This window comes from Rhincodon typus, chromosome 2, assembly GCF_021869965.1.
Source record: "Rhincodon typus isolate 14 chromosome 2, sRhiTyp1.1, whole genome shotgun sequence".
Taxonomy (NCBI): domain Eukaryota; kingdom Metazoa; phylum Chordata; class Chondrichthyes; order Orectolobiformes; family Rhincodontidae; genus Rhincodon; species Rhincodon typus.
In genome coordinates this window covers 102,018,152-102,034,751 of record NC_063333.1, presented here as the reverse complement: position 1 = coordinate 102,034,751, position 16,600 = coordinate 102,018,152, and positions in this window count along the sequence as shown.

The following is a 16,600-nucleotide window of genomic DNA, read 5'->3' as shown; positions in this document are numbered from 1 at the left end:
CCACCACCTTGTGGGTGAAAAAGAAATTTTCCTTAAATCCCCTCTGAACCAACTGCCCTTTGCCTCAAATTTATGCCCCTTGGTAATTGACCCCTCTACTAAGGGGAAATATGTATTCCTATCAATCCTATTTGTGCCCCTCTTAATTTTGTGGCATCAATCAGGTCCCTTCTCAGCCGTCTCTGCTCCAAGGAAAACACTCCCAGCCTACAATGTATATAAAGTGCTGTGTATTATATATAAGTAATCAGATTGTGAGAAGTCCAATAAGTAAATAGTGTAGTGTAGTGCAACATTTTGTTACATTAAAAATGCAATATAAAACAAGTTGTTGCCATGCTCAATGATTATTGTTTAATCTTATGTGCTTTTTTAAAATTTATATTTCAATGTTTTCAAGGTGTCTGACATTTTTCTGTGTTATCTTATGGCCTGATTGTGATATATATAAGATTGTCAAAACACTTTATTCACGACACCAATATATCATTTGATGAGTATCATGCTGCTAAAATATCATAGCAATATATCATTCAAGATGTAGCATGGTGCTAAAATATCAGCATGGCATTGCCAAGAAGTGACATCAGCATCACTGTCTTGTGAAGATCAGACATGAGATGACTACTGAAAAATACATGAGAAAAAAAAACACAGCATTAGCATTAGAAAAAGGGACAGTAATATTAATCAGAGCAGTTTCTTCTGCACAAAACAGACTTTCGCTTCATATACAACAACAACAACAATAACAACAACACAGTCCTGAGGAAGGGTCACTGGACCTGAAACGTTAACTGTTTTTTCCTTCACAGATGCTGCCAGACCTGTTGAGCTTTTCTAGCAACTTTGTTTTTGTTCCTGATTTACAGCATCCGCAGTTCTTTCGGTTTTTATTTCACTTTATATACGTCACTTCGAAAGTCTTTAGTTCCTCAAAGGGCCCTAATACTATGTTTCCCTAGTTGGATTACTTAGAATCATTGAGCCCATCTATCACGATCACATGGATTGTTTGCAGAATTGCAATGTATATCAGCAATTACCATGCATCTAACCCACATCTTCCTGTCACTTCAAAAGAAAAGAGCTCCTAACAACGATGCAGTAAACAGAATGTGAAAAGTCCAATAAGTAAATATGTTTGCTAGCTAATCACTTCAGTATGATTCATCTCAACATTTCATAGAGTCATCAAGTTTTATATCATGGAAAGAGGCCCTTCAGCCCATCATGTTCACACCAATTATCAAGCACCTATTTAGCCTAACCATTATCAATTCATTTGATTTTACACCACTCTTTTAATTTTCAAGGTTTAGGGATTAGAAAAGAGATTGGAAAGCCTTCCTTGATCTAAATTCAACATTGTTGTTTCTGTTTTATAGCCTGAAATGGACACAACAATCATTAATTTAGTCATGTAGGATATTTTATTCTCTCTACAAGTGTTTTCCAGTGGATAATATATTTTGAGGCCTTCTTGGGCAACTCTGATGGCTACCTGAAGTGGCTATCAAGGGAATATAATTTCCAAATATGTGCAAATTAGGTAGATTGGCCATGCTAAATTGCCCATAGTGACCAGGGATGCCCATGCTAGGTGGGTTAGCCATGGGAAATGTGGGGTTACCAGGATAGGGTAGGGGAGTGGGTCTGGGTGGGATGCTCTTCAGAGATTCGGAGCGGATTCGATAGGCTAACTGGCCTGCTTCTTCACTGTAGGGATTCTATGATTTCAGAACTAAATTACAGTATCACATTTTTAGGACTTGTCAGAGATTGTAATTTTTAAGTTTTGCCTGATATTTTTTGGACTTTAACAGCCAGATCAATGGTCCTTAAAGAACTCCCTTCCTTTGCTGAATTTCTTATTGTTTCTAACTAAGCAATTCCCAGCTTCATCCCAATTAAATATTTCCATGGGCCTGAGAATCAATAGATGTTTGATAGGTCTCTGCCCCAAAAGGCAAGCCAAATCAAGGCACCTGAATGTTTCACATAGTTTACCTGTAAGATTATGGTAAGGCCCAATAACATATTTAGAAAGCTTCTTGGGCATCTCAAGTTACAGCACATGTGTGTTACCAGAATTATGCCTGGTTCAGTTACTTCAATATACTTAGATCTTTTTGCCTGCCTGTCCTTCTGTCCTCTCACTTGCTCACTCACTCTCATAGTCTGTGTGTCTTTCTCTTCAACTCCAATGAAGGCTTGCATGAAAAACCAAATGCAAATTCAATTACATGCTTATGAAATGACAATAGTGGCATGATGGCTTACCATAATGCTTAACAATCAATGAATAGATAAACGTAAGTTGCAACCTAACTATACTCATGGCCTATCTGAGACTACATTACAGGTGATTAATAATAGACTGAAATTTCCTGAATTTCCAATATAAAAGGATTGCTAAAATGCGACACACAAGCAAAGCTTTCTTTCTTCTGCATATCAGGACTGGAATGCAAGAAACCAAACTTTGAGAGGGAACACCAATTTATACAGCAAACAAAGGGGCTGTTGATTGGTTTGATCATGGTTCACATGAAGATGCAGCAGAATCTGTTAAATGTCAATTTTAGTTTGATGATTAACTGTGGGCCAGGCACTTAGACACTGATTAGTTAGGGCATTGTTGTGAGTAATGCAGGAGAGATTAGTAGTCTCTATAGCCTTTCTCAATGAAAAAAGTGCAATGCATATACAACTGCCTTTTGCCTGCACAGAACAGGATCTTGTAGGTTAGTATGTTTAGCTTCTAGTACACATTAGTGAATGCTCAATGAACCTTCTGAGGAAGTTCTGAGGAAGGGTCACCGGACCCGAAATGTTAACATTGTTTTCTCCTCCACAGATGCTGCCAGACCTGCTGAGCTTTTCCATCAACTTTGTTTTTGCTCAATGAACCTGGTTGATAATCTTAGATTGGTTTTAGGAGTAAGTCGGAGCACAGTCTGTATTATTAAGTAATTGTCGTCCAATAATAGAATCAAATCTAGTGGTGCACGCTACATTCTGGTTTCTGCAGAGTTGATGGAGCATTGTCACCATGCTGCTTTCTGTATACAATCAAAGGGACATGTTTGATATGGTTTTAAGATGGCATTGTTCCTAACAAAAAAAATTTGCGTGTATCTGTTTTTTGCTAATTTGATACTAAACCACTTCTACATCTGCTTAATCAATACAGCTTATTTACAAAGCCCTGATGCCATTCAAAACGCCAATTATGCAAATTTCCTGGATTTGTGAAGTTGATGCATTGACGTTGAGGCTCTAGTCAATAAAAAGAAGGAGGCATGTATCAGGTATAAGTAAGCTGGAATCAAGTGAACCCCTTGAGGAGTGTAGGGGGAGTAGAAATACTCTTAAGAGGGAAATCAGAACAGCAGAAAGGGGACATGAGATAGCTTTAGCAGATAAGTTTAAGGAGAAACCAAAGAGATTCTACAAGTACATTAAAGGCAAAAGAGTAACTCAAGAAAGAATAGGCCCCTTAAAGATCAATGAGGCCATCCATGTGTGGAACCAAAGGATATGAGTGAGGTACTAAATGAATATTTTGTATTGATATTTACCATGGAGAAAGTCATAGAAGATAGGGAACTTGGGAAAATAAATAGTGATGTCTGAAAAGATTCCACATTACAAAACAGGAGGTGCTAGGGTCTTAAAATGCATAAAGGTAGATAAATCTCTGGGACCTGATCAGGTGTATCCCAGTACATTGTGGGAAGCTAGAGAAGAAATTGTGGTGCCCCTATCACAGATATTTGTATCATGACAGCCACAGGTGAGGTGCCAGAAGACTGGAGAGTGGCTAATGTTGTGTCATTATTTAAGAAAGATGGGAAGGAAAAACCAGGGAACTATAGACCAGTGAGCCTGACATTAGTGGTTGTTGGAGGGGATTCTGAGGGACAGGAGTTACATTTGGAAAGACAAGGACTGATTAGGGATAGTCAGCATGGCTTTGTGCATGGAAATCGTATCCACAAACTTGACTGAATTTTTTTGAAGAGGTGACCAAGAAGATAAGTGAGGGCAGAGTGGTAGACATTACCTACATGGACTTCAGCATAGCTTTCAATAAGGTTCCGTTATGGTAGACTGGTTAGTAAGGGTAAATCACATGGGATCCAGGGAGAGCTAGCGAATTGGATACAAAATTGACTTAAAGTTAGGAGACATAGGATGGTAGTAGAGGGTTGTTGTTTGGACTAGAGGCCTGTGACCAGCAGTTTGCCGCAAGGATCATTGATCTTCATTTGTCAGAGCATTAAGTAGGGGAATTGGGACATCATGTTGCAGTTGTACAAGACATTGGTGAGACTGCCTTTGGAGTACTGTGCACAATTCTGGTCACCCTGCAGTAGGAGGAATGTTATTAAACTGTGACCTGGAAAGGGTTTGGAAAAGATTTACAAGAATATTACAGAGAATGTTGGGTCTGATAAGGAGAGGCTGGATAGGCTGGACTTTTTCTCCCCCATAGAACGTAGAAGGTTGAGGGGTGACCTTATAGAGGTTTATAAAATCATGAGAGGCATAGATAAGGTGAATAGACAAGGACTTTTCCCCAGGGCAACTTTTTCACACGGAGGATGGTGCATATATGGAACGAACTGCCAGAAGAAGTGGTAGAAACGAGTCTAATTACAACATTTAAAAGACATTTGGACAGGTACATGAATAGGAAAGGTTCAAATGAATATAAGCCAAATGCAAGGAAATGGGACTAGTTCGGTTTAGGAATTCTGGTCGGCATGGACGAGTTGCACCAAAGGGTCTGTTTCCATGCTATATACTCTATGTAAGTTCATGCTCCAATGTCCAGGATCAACAAAGCCCTAGTTAGTGATGCTGCCATAAGTATGATTTGTGAATTACATTGCAAATTGCTTGCCTCTTATTCTTCTATCTAATATCTACACTCTGCTGTTCCAAATATTGTCAGTCATGGGGGATTTTTGACCTCGCTGATCACGGCACAGTATTAGGTATTCAGAATAATTAAGCAGTTGGAACGGTCTCAAAAGACATACTCATGCTCTACAAAATACTGGGAGGGGAAGAAGTGCAGCACAGGCTGAGAGTTAGTCATCTGGGTAAAAGACACAGCCAAATGAAGTCACAAGCACAACAACACAATATTGACAAAATGAAACCAATATGGTTAGCAGGTTAACCTGAGGCAATTCTTTAGCAATTTTAATACTAATGTTGAATGTCACACAAACCGCTTCATGTTACAAGTATGAAAGGTATTCTGAGTTAATGATCCTTCAGCAGAAATGCCTCGCTACATTTTCCCAGTCCCTCAACAACACATCAGTATTCTCAACGCCTCGAGGAAAGTGATTTTCCAACCCAGCTTTGAGCAGTGAGAGTTCGTGAGTGGCAAGAGGCTGATTGGCATTAACACTTCATTAATACCTAATCTCACCTCATTTATGTGCAATTTTGTATTCTCCACATAGCAAAATGAAACCAGATGGAGAATATTCAGACTTAAAAGTCAGAATGGATACCTGGCTTCTCCAGTACTCTGTTCCTCCAGGCTGCCATATTGATTAGCAGGTTCTAACATCTCAATAATGCTCTATTAGCAGTGACAGTCTGCAAGCCTGCCACAGAGATTAGCATCAGACAAACACCAGCCTCATCATATTATCACAGCAAAACTCTGACCCACATAGAGTACAGTTCACCACTTCACTGCTGCACTTTTATGGTATACTGCAGCCAGGCCAATTTACATGCAGGGCCAGGTACCCATATCAAGCAGTGGAGCAGAGTGTACTTCAGATCTCTTCACTTGCTGTCTTAGCATGGACTCACAGTGCATCTACTTGGATGCTCATAGGCCTACCTGGTCTTGCCATTTTGCCCTTTGCCACCTCATTAAGAGAGTAAAGGATCCCAATGTTTCTGGTTTACCTTCCCAATCAGGATAGGCATAAGATCATAAGATACTGGAGTTGAAATAGACAATTTGTCCCATCAATTCTGCTCCACCATTCAATCATAGCTGCTATGTTTCTCAACCCCATTCTCCTGCCTTCTCTCCCAAATAACCCTCAATCCCCTTACTCATCAAGAACCTATCTATCTCTGTATTATATACGTTCAGTGACTTGACCTTCACAGCCATTTGCGATAATGAATTCCACAGAGTCACTACTCTCTGGCTGAATAAATTCTTCCTCATCTCAGTTCTAAAGGGTCGTCCCTTCACTCTGAGGCTGTAACCTTGGGTCCTACTCTCGCCTACCAGTGAAAACACCTTCTCCATGTCCACTCTATGCAGACCTTTCAGTATGCTATAAGTTTCAATGAGATTCCCCCCACATCCTTCTAAACTCCAGTGATATTTTTGAGATGCTTATTATGGGACAAATATTTATCAGGCCACTGGAAATAACTCACCTGCTCTTCAAATTAAGGCCTTGGATTATTTACATCTATCTAAGAGAGTAGATGGGACCTTACTTTAATATCTCATCCAAAAGACAGTAAGACAGAATCAACACACAATTGCACTGGAGCATCAGCCTAGATATTTGTATTCAAACCTCTGGAGCAGGAATTGAACCCACAACTCTCCTATGCAGTAACTAGAGTTCTAACAAATGTACAACACTTAAAATACATCCAACAGAACATACACCATAAAAAACCAAAAGAGCTGCAGATGCTGTAAATCAGGAACAAAAACAAAGTTGCTGGAAAAGCTCAGCAGGTCTGGCAGCATCTGTGGAGGAGAAAACAGAGTTAATGTTTCGGGTCCGGTGACCCTTCCTCAGAACTGACGGTGGCTGGGAAAACGTCAGTTTATATGCAGAAAATAGGGAGGTGGGTGGGATAGGGAGTAAACGATGAGATAGAGCCCAAAGAGAGAGAAAGACAGTTGGACAGTCAAAGGAGTCGCTAACGATCAGGCTGGGAGGGTGAACATACACCACATACAGTAAACTTTCTCCATTATTAAGTACCTGTTGTCCGGAATACTTTGTTTTTAAATAGCTGCTGCCTGGAATTCTTTAGGTTTACCCACAGCAACAGGCCATTCAATCCAACTGATCTGTCACAACACATTCCTCCTCTCACTTTTTGTCCAATTTACCCTACAGTCTAAAAAAAATATGAGTGAGGAACTGGAGTTGGCCTCCCAGCCCCTTAAGCCTGTTCTGCCTTTTAATAAGATCATGGCTGATTGAATTGTAACCTCAAACCTGCATTCCAGCTGACCTCTAATAACATTACATCCAGTTGCTTAACAAGAATCTATCTACCTCTGCCGTAATAATTCAAAGATTGTGCCTCCACCACCTTTTCAGAAAGAGAGTTCCAAAGATGCAAAACATTCTGAGTAAAAGCAAATATGCCTCAACCATTTTGTTTTAATTGGGACTCCGTATTGCAATTTCTGATTTTGGATGACTTTAAGCCCTCAGCTGTCAATAAACTTAACTCTCAATTTCCTAATGCATCTGGAGTGTTGGCTATTAACGTGCATTGTAAATGGTTTGCTCTGTGTTAAGCTTTTCCATTAATGTTTATAAAGGCTTGTTGTCAGCACGGTATCTAGTCCAAAAGCATTGCCATGAATCTGTTGTTCAAAATACAAAACAGGGGTGACGGGTCAATGCATTATTATTTCCAGGGATTAGGGATCCCATAATCTGTACTGTGTACAATGCATTTGTCTGTACGCAATATTCTTTCCCTTTAAAAACCCTAACATTGGTTACTCTTGGAGGCCCTCCTTCACAGGTCAAGTTGATTAGTCCACCCACTCCAAGTGTGGTCACAGGCATTTTCTCCCCTGTTGCACACTTTCAAGAACTGGTTTTATGGAATGTGATGGTGATCACTCCTTTGCTAATAACTTGCAGTTTCTGCCCCAATGTCTCAGTGAGCTCCTAATATCTAAATTCACAGGCTTTACACCTCCCCCCACCCCAAGTCCCCATCTAACCCATCTACACTTGCCTATATCTGCCTAACTTTCCCACCCAGCCCCTGGCTTATGGGTGATCATGCCTAGTGTGATCAGACACTACCTCCAACCCCTTGCAAGACAGCTAGTGCTTGTGAATCAATGTAATTTGGTCACTTGCAACAGGGAGGTCCTTTGGAACAAGCTGTGGGCTGAATGTATCAGGCACACACTTTACTTTCCAGTTCGCATTTTTCTCAATGTCTAGCTTGTTTTTTCCATATGGTAAAATAAGAAACTGAATATTAATGAGGCAAATTGGACTATTAACATGGTGGTTAACAAGCAATAAATCCCTTTAATTAATAACTCAACACTGCCTGGTGAGAAACTTGCCTTGCCACTTGTCAAAAAGGTAAAAGATGGAGTGAGATGCTTCCAATGTTGAGATCCAATGTGGACATCAAACTTCTCAAATAATTCTGCCAAAAATTTTGCCATAATTTACATCACACAGACTCCAGTCAGATTCCACTCAATGTTTTAGTTTCACCCTTGAGTCTTCTGAAAGTTATCGGGTTGTTTGGAAGTTAAAATGTTTACTTATACACATTTTAAATAGTTATTTTAAACTGTTGGGGTGAATAGTTTAGTGCATTATAAACAACGGCAGGAGAAAGAAAATGATTTGGTGCATTATTCAGGTGCCCAGAGGCACAGAAGAGACAGAAGCAAATTCGTTTAGAAACTGCGCAGGTTTATTTTAAAGAGAAGCAGGTCTTTCAGAGAGAAAAGGACTGTAACAGATACAGCAGAGTTTAGTAGTCTCTAAAACAATCCAGGAGAAAATAAAGGAGGCCCTGAGTGGTTTAATGTCTGTAAGAGAAAATCTCCAGAAACTGAAGGCTGTGGAAGTGGAGTTTAAGGAATCCATGATTATTTATTTGCTTATAGGTTTCTTACAATTGCAGGTAAATACCTGATAGCCAAGGATGCAAAGGCTTCCAACTGTTCAATAAAGGTCTTGTCTTACTACTCTTATTGATCAGTTGGTATTCTTGACAATGGCTCTGTTGTGTTTTGATATTTTCCCTAAATATATTCCATAATGGCATTGTATCACATTCATCTTAATCAGAAGAACTAAGTGAGCTGCATTAACACTTTGATTAAGGGTCTCAGGAAGAGATCGTAACTAAAGAAACAGCATGCAGAATGAATGCAGAAATTCTCTGAAAAGAAACCAATTACAGCTGCATCAACTAAACAGGGAACTTTAAAGCAGAGACTGGTGACCGTTTATTAAGGTTTGAGTATCTACAGCTTGTTGTTGTGAATTAAAGGATCAAATATTTATTTCTGGTATTTTCAATTAGATTGTTTAAACAAGTTCTTGTATAGTGTGATTTAGTTAGTATTTTTGTGTGTAATTTACTTTTAGTTTTCTGCATAAAAAGTGTGTAGCCAGCCTCTTGCGATAAATTCAGTGACTGACCAGCATATTTATCAAATAGTTAAAATAAAATGTAGTGTCAATGAAGTTAAGATATCACTTGTAAAGTATTTCCAGAATTTCTGATGACATAAGGGTATCCATTACTTTCTCAATGGACTGATTTTCATTCCAGGATCGTGCTTGAGCCTTTCTAAGATGTAGTTGCAATGGTTCATTTATTTGTGGGAGATATGTTAAAAATCTAGCCACTCAGTTGACCATTCTCATGAACCGCTGCACTTGTGTAATATTTCTAGGTGATGGGAACATTTAGATAGCTCTTGTCTTCCATGGATCTGCCATAATACCTATTACATGAGGAATACAATTCAGAGATTTGACATTAAGTTATGAGAACACACTTTTCTTGTTCGATATAAGTCCTGCATCCCGCAAAGCTTTCAGAATTGTCTTCTGTTGTGTTCAGTTTCAATTGAGTGATGGATTAGAATATCATCCATACAGTTAATGATACTTTATATTCTGTCTTAGATGATGATTTTCAGCATTCTTTGGAATATTTTAGATGCAGAAATAATACCAGAAGGTAAACAATTAAAACTTAAATGTTGTTTTCCCCATACATAGATTTTTCTTGAGAATTTTTCTGATGAGTGCAAGAAAAAATCTGCCACAAAAGGGATTATAGAAGATATCACAGAAGGGATCACAGACGGAAAGTGGAGTTGAGGTTTATCAGATCAGCCAGGATCTCATTGAGCAGCTGAGCATATATGATGGGCTGAGTGGCCTACTCCAGCTTCTACATCTTATGGTATTACAAGGGAGTCAGAATACTGAGACATTAAATCTTTATCAGGTTCCCAAATACTTCCAATAAGTGAGAAATAGAAAAACTTGCAGCTATTCTGCAAGCTTTGGAGGTTTTCCTTCTTCTGAATTCACAGACTTTTAAACAAAACCAAGATTAGAAACAGTTGCTAAGTAACCCCACATGACACCACAGTCTCTTCCAAAGCTGGGTTTTCCAGAAATTAAGGACAATACATCCCATCTCTTATTTCCTTAAAAGTTTTACTTAGCTGTTTTTCCAAAGTCACTTGACTTTCTGCAATTAGCAAGTGGCTCAGAGCCCACCTTAAATTGTTGAATACAGTTTTGTTTTTGAAAATAAAACCTTTATTCCAGAAAGTATCCAAGCATTCAATATCTTTCAGTTTTTCACTTGATCCAAAAATAAGCATTCCCAAAAGTATGGTAGAATTCATTTGTCTTAACAATAGGATATTGTGACTTCATTCTTTCAGTAAATCATGGAGATTTTGATTCATTTAAAAAGAACATTAGTATTCTCTACAGGGGTCACAACAGAATATGAAACTTTAATATTCTCTACAGGGAACACAACAGTACATAAAACATTCTGGTAAATTCACTTAGCTTACCAAGTGGGAGCTGAGCTTGAAGGGCATGAGATAGAGATGGAGCCAAATTCATATTCAGATACTTGAGTCAGATCCCTGAGTTTACTTTGAGGACAAGGGGCGCTGCTGAGACTGGAGGGATTCTTGATGAGGGGGCGTGTTCATACTTAATCGTTTTTCTCTCATTGCCCTATCTCTCAGATCACACTTACCTTCTGACTCACAAACTAAAGATGAGGTAAAGAATTTGCTTAGAGTCATAGAGTCATAATCATATAGCATGGAAACAGACCCTTTGGTCTAACCAGTTCATAGTGCCATAATCCCAAACTGAACTCGACCTACCTGCCTCTGCTTGGCCCATAACCCTCCAAACCCTTCTTATTCGTGTACTTATCTAAAAGTCTTTTAAACATTGTAACTGTACCCACATCCAGCACTTCCTCTGGATGTTCATTCCACACACAAACCACTCTCTGTATAACAAAATTGCCTGCATGTCTTTTTAAAATCTTTCTCTTCTCACCTTAGAATTATAGCCTCTAGTCTTGAAATTCCCCAACTGCCATTCACCTTATCCATACCTGTCATGATTTTATAAACCTGTATAAGGTCACCCCTCAACCTCCTACATTCCAGTTAAAAAAAGTCCCAGCCTATCCAGCCTCTCCTCGTAAATCAAGCCCTCCATTCTCAGCAACATCCTTACATGCTTACTCTCTCATGACCACCTAATCTTTCATCCCTTTCTAAACTTTAAATAGTAAGAACTAAAAGCTTCCCAATCAATGGAGGAAGAGGAAGGAGTCATTCATGATGAACAAAACACCAGTACCAGCTTACAAATGGCAGTATAGTGGTAAGACATTGAGCATAATAATATAGGAGCTGGTCAGTGGTAAAGTGATAACATACATGCCAGCTTGCTAGAGGAAGAGGTTGCTCATGAGTTGTGCTAAACTGAGATGAGCCAGACTGCAGAAGAAGGCTAAGAGGTGGGAAAACTAAATGCTCTGACATTTGCAAGCTTGGTGGAAAGTTATGTCAAAGATCATGGAAAAATCCATTAGCAATTCAGCACAAGGTTTTTCATAGTGATTGGAGTCTATCATTTCTAGCCGAGAATGTATGATCATCTCTATCAACACCGACATGCAACTCAGCACCATTAAAGTCTGATGGCATGGTCAAAATCACAGTTTCATTGCAGCACAAACAACCTTCACCAAAGACCTCACTGCTTCAGGGTCCAATTGCCACTGTTCAACGGGACTTCCAAAGTATGAAGGCAGTCTACTGAACAGTTTTCCAACAGATCAGTAGGTTTGCTGAGGAGCAACACTGGGAGAGTGGCAATGGCTTCAGGAAACATAAACCTGTTGTCCCTTCTACATGTAGACAACATACTTCCTCCCACACTGCCTCTCTCCTTATTGTTGCCTCTCAGCCAAATACATTGCTAACAATGAGATTTTCAAGTTAGAAGCCAGGGCTTCCAGCCCAGAGGTATTCAAGATCTCCTGCCAAGACCACCTACAGTCTTCTCAACTGGAAGTTAGCAGCTTTCCAACAGCTATGGTACAAACATTGAAAACACCTTTTTGGAGCACCAGGACAGACAATGGCACACTAGACAGCCACTGAGAGAGTACACAATCATAGAATCATAGAATCCCTACAGTGTGGAAACAGGCCCTTTGGCCCAACAAGTCCACAACAGCCCTTGGAGCATCCCACCCAGACCCATCCCCTTAACCCATCTAAGCTACACATCCCTGAACACTATGGGCAATTTAGCATGGCCAATCCACCTAACCTGCACATCTTTGGACTGTGGGAGGAAACCGGAGCACCCGGAGGAAACCCACGCAGACACGGGGAGAATGTGCAAACTCCACACAGACAGTCGCCCAAGGGTGGAATCGAATCCAGGTTCCTGGTGCTGTGAGGCAGCAGTGCAAACTACTGGAAATTTTATTTTATGTGCATTGTTTCATGAATTAATTTACATAATTGAATTGGAATGTACATTTCCAGTGGTTTTATTTTTATGTTGGATGAGGGACAACGTCAGAGATCGAGGAAAAGGGAGGAGAATGGACTGCTGGTGAACAGAAAGTGGTGTTAAAATTGAATCAGAGATAGTAGGAACTGCAGATGCTGGAGAATCCGAGACAACAAGGTGCAGGGCTGGATGAACACAGCAGGCCAAGCAGCATCATAGGAGCAGAGAGGCTGATGTTTCGGGCCTAGACCCCTTTTTCTGATGAAGGGTCTAGGCCCGAAACGTCAGCCTCTCTGCTCCTATGATGCTGCTTGGCCTGCTGTGTTCATCCAGCCCTGCACCTTGTTGTAACAGAAAGTGGTGGCTGAGATTACTGCTATCACTTACGAAAAAGTTAACTACGTAATACCACAGTAGAAATGGATTGTGCACATTACAGTTTCTCTCCTTTTCCTGTTCATCAACTCTTGTTGCACTTTATCCATCATCATCTTCTACTTCTCCTGTTCCTTGTGCTCCTACTCCTCAGATTATTACTTTATCTCGCTGACTTGAGTCAACAAAAAAGAGGACTGCATGCTTGATATTCTTCAATACAGGGTCTTCAGGAAAGGTAGCAAAAGGTAGCAGTTTAGATTAAGGACATTATGAGAATGCAAGAGCGGATGTCCTTGGTGAAATCAAAGGCAAAATATATTTGTTGGAGTTAAGGAACAATTTACAAGCTACTCTGCTGTTGGATACATTTTGTAGGCCCCCAAAGTGTGAGAAGGAGAGAGAGCAATTGATTTGTAGGAATGTCAGTAAGTGGCATTAGAACAATAGTCTGGTTATAATAGGAGTCATTAACTACCGCATATTGAATGAAGCAGTTAATGTGTTAAAAATACAGAAGGAGAGGAATTTCTGAAGCATGTTCAGGATACCTTCTTATTATCTTTCTCTGCAGTGAAGGAGGAAGCTTTGCTGCATTTAGTCCTGGAAAATTGAGGTCGAGTGGAGAATGTCACAGAAAGGGGAGCATCTTGAGAACAGTGCCTTTTCGTCATAAGTTCATTTCTCTGAGAAGAGGAACATGGAGTTGTTAAGAATAACACGATCGAAGGACGGCTGACTTCAGTGAAATGAGGAAGATTTAAGCAGGTAAATTTGTGTCCATTGAGCCAAAATTGGACTAAGTAGAGTCTATTGTTTGGACACTATTTGATGTTATTCAGGAACAAAAATGATGTCCACAATCAATGTGCACTCTTCTGCCGTGCATTATGATAGATGCTTTATCGGGAATAGCAATAGCATGTATGCAGCTAATGCCCCCCAGAAGAATACAAAGTAGGCAGCTCAGGATATCAGGAACAAAAACAGAAGTTGCTGGAAAAGCCCAGCAGCTCTGGCAGCATCTGTGAAGAAAAAATCAGGGTTAACGTTTTGGGTCCGGTGACCCTTCCCCAGAACCTGAAATATTAACTTTGATCTTTTATTCACAGTTGCTGCCAGACTTGCTGAGCTTTTCCAGCAACTTCTGTTTTTGTTCCTGATTTACAGCATCCACAGTTCTTTCAGTTTTTATTCAGCTCAGGATATCAATTGGACTGCAGTGCTGATCTGACATAAGCAGTACAGTTTTGAAGTTCACTGTTACTCCTAACAGTGGCCCCCCACCAAACCCCCACCAAACTTGTATTCAGTTGTGCAAGGTTAAGTAGCAGGAAGGATTCTCTGCTGGGTGCTGCTGTTTCGATCCGTATCTCTTTCAACTCAGCAGGTGCCGATGCACCTTTTATTGACTTCATGGTTCCTGCACAGGCCAGTTGGGCCCTGGAGGAGCTTGGCAGAGCAGGAGTAAAAGATTTGTGTTGGTCTGTTGCACAGTGCACAACTTTGTCAACATAACCAATACTGCAGTGAACAGCTGAGAATGAGCTGTAGGAGGAATTAGAATTAGATTTATTGTCATGTATATAAAAGTACAGTGAAAAGTGTTTTTTTTAAATCAAAGAGCACAGTGTCACCACGATCCGGCGCCATCTTGAAACACTGAATATAATGCAAGATTTTACTACAATAGAATTCATCTTTCCCTCTTCTTCTTGTTAAACTCCACTAACTCCTCCATTCGCTGCTTAACATCTGTCGGGATCTCAGTTATGGGCTCACCTCCGCCGTGGCTGACATTCCTGTAATCACCAGGTCAGAGCTGGAGCCATAGGCCTACGCTCATACCTCCTACTTCCCAAAACCACTCCCCCTTAGCCCCCCCACCCCCCCCCATCCCCCCACACTTCTCCTGTCTCAGCCACCAGTCATCAGATGGCAGGATCCTGACTCCCGTCTCCTCTACCACCGACGCCGAAGCCTCTGCGACCTCAGTGCCAGGACTGGTCCCGGCTATGGATCTGGGGCTGCGCGGGCCCCGGCCCCAACCAAATACACCACGGAAAATCAGATGGGCCTTTGCCGCCGCCGATGCTGCCTCCAAACACCGGGAGAAGCTGCCTCTGTTGCTGTTGTTACCACACATGCTCGAGAGGCCGGGCCTGCTCTTACCTTCCTCAGTATATCTGTCACTGCACGTGGCTTTTCCTTGCGCTGATCCTAGGACTCCAATCACCCACCACCTGGCATTGCGCATGCTCCACTTCCATTCCAGGAGGAGGGAAAAGAGAGAAAGCAGGAGGCAAGCTTGACAGATCCCTTCAGCTAGGCCTGTGTGTGACGAACTAATGTGAGTTCAACACCAGTGACCACAATCAAAATTTCCATTCATGAATGGCATCACACTTCTGTACCTCTGTTACTATCAATGCTTGACCACAATGAAAAACAAAAACCATCGCAAAAGAAACAAATCAAATTTATTGATAAAATTATGCCATCTGCAAGCAAAGGTAAAATAATCACCCTTGGGCATTCCCTTCACTCCTGTTTTCCATTTGTCTTTGTCTGCCTTAGTGTCCCATTGCACCTCTACCCGAGGAGTTGTAGCAATTGTAGGTGGAAGCCTGTTGATGCAGAATATATGATCTCTGTAAAGGGGTCAGCAGTGCAGGCTGTCTGGCTGACAGGCAACAACAAAGGTAATGACAGAGTGACAGAGGCAAGAGCAGAAATCTTACATCCTCAGAGAACACAATTGGTTTCCGCTCCATGAAGACCACTGCTGCCACCCTGTGGTTGTCCCTCATCAATCTTAGTAATTTGCTGCAAGATGGGTTCCTGGACTGCTGCTTTCTTTGAACATCATTGAGCACTGTAATCTAGAACCATGACGGCAACAGTTTGTTTTTCCACTGAGGAAATCAGAAATTTTAGAACTCAGAAATTGAGCCACTGCTGTCGATGCTACAATTCAAAGGTGTAGTACCATTCATCTGACACTGTATCATGGTTAGGTTTACCAATGTTTGAACTGAGTTTACTACTCATTCCATTTTAAAAGGAAGGGCTCCAAATTTTGCTCATTGCTCTGTGCCAACTTGATGTTGGGCTCTTCCATGATTTTTGACATTGACTGAAAGCTTTCTGTCAGGTTTCCCAAATTAGTAAGGATATTGTTATGTATACCATCAAACCTTTCTGTAGGCAAACCTATAAAGTCCTAATCTGTGTCTTCTACAGAGGTACGTGTGTGTGACTTTGTCTTTTCAGTGATTTGGTATTTGTTGTATCCTTGCCCCAACATGATTGCAAAAGCCCAGTATGAGGATGTCTCCATCTTTAGTTTCAGCGACAGCACTGGATGCTGCCTCAGTAATGGCCATTCTGAT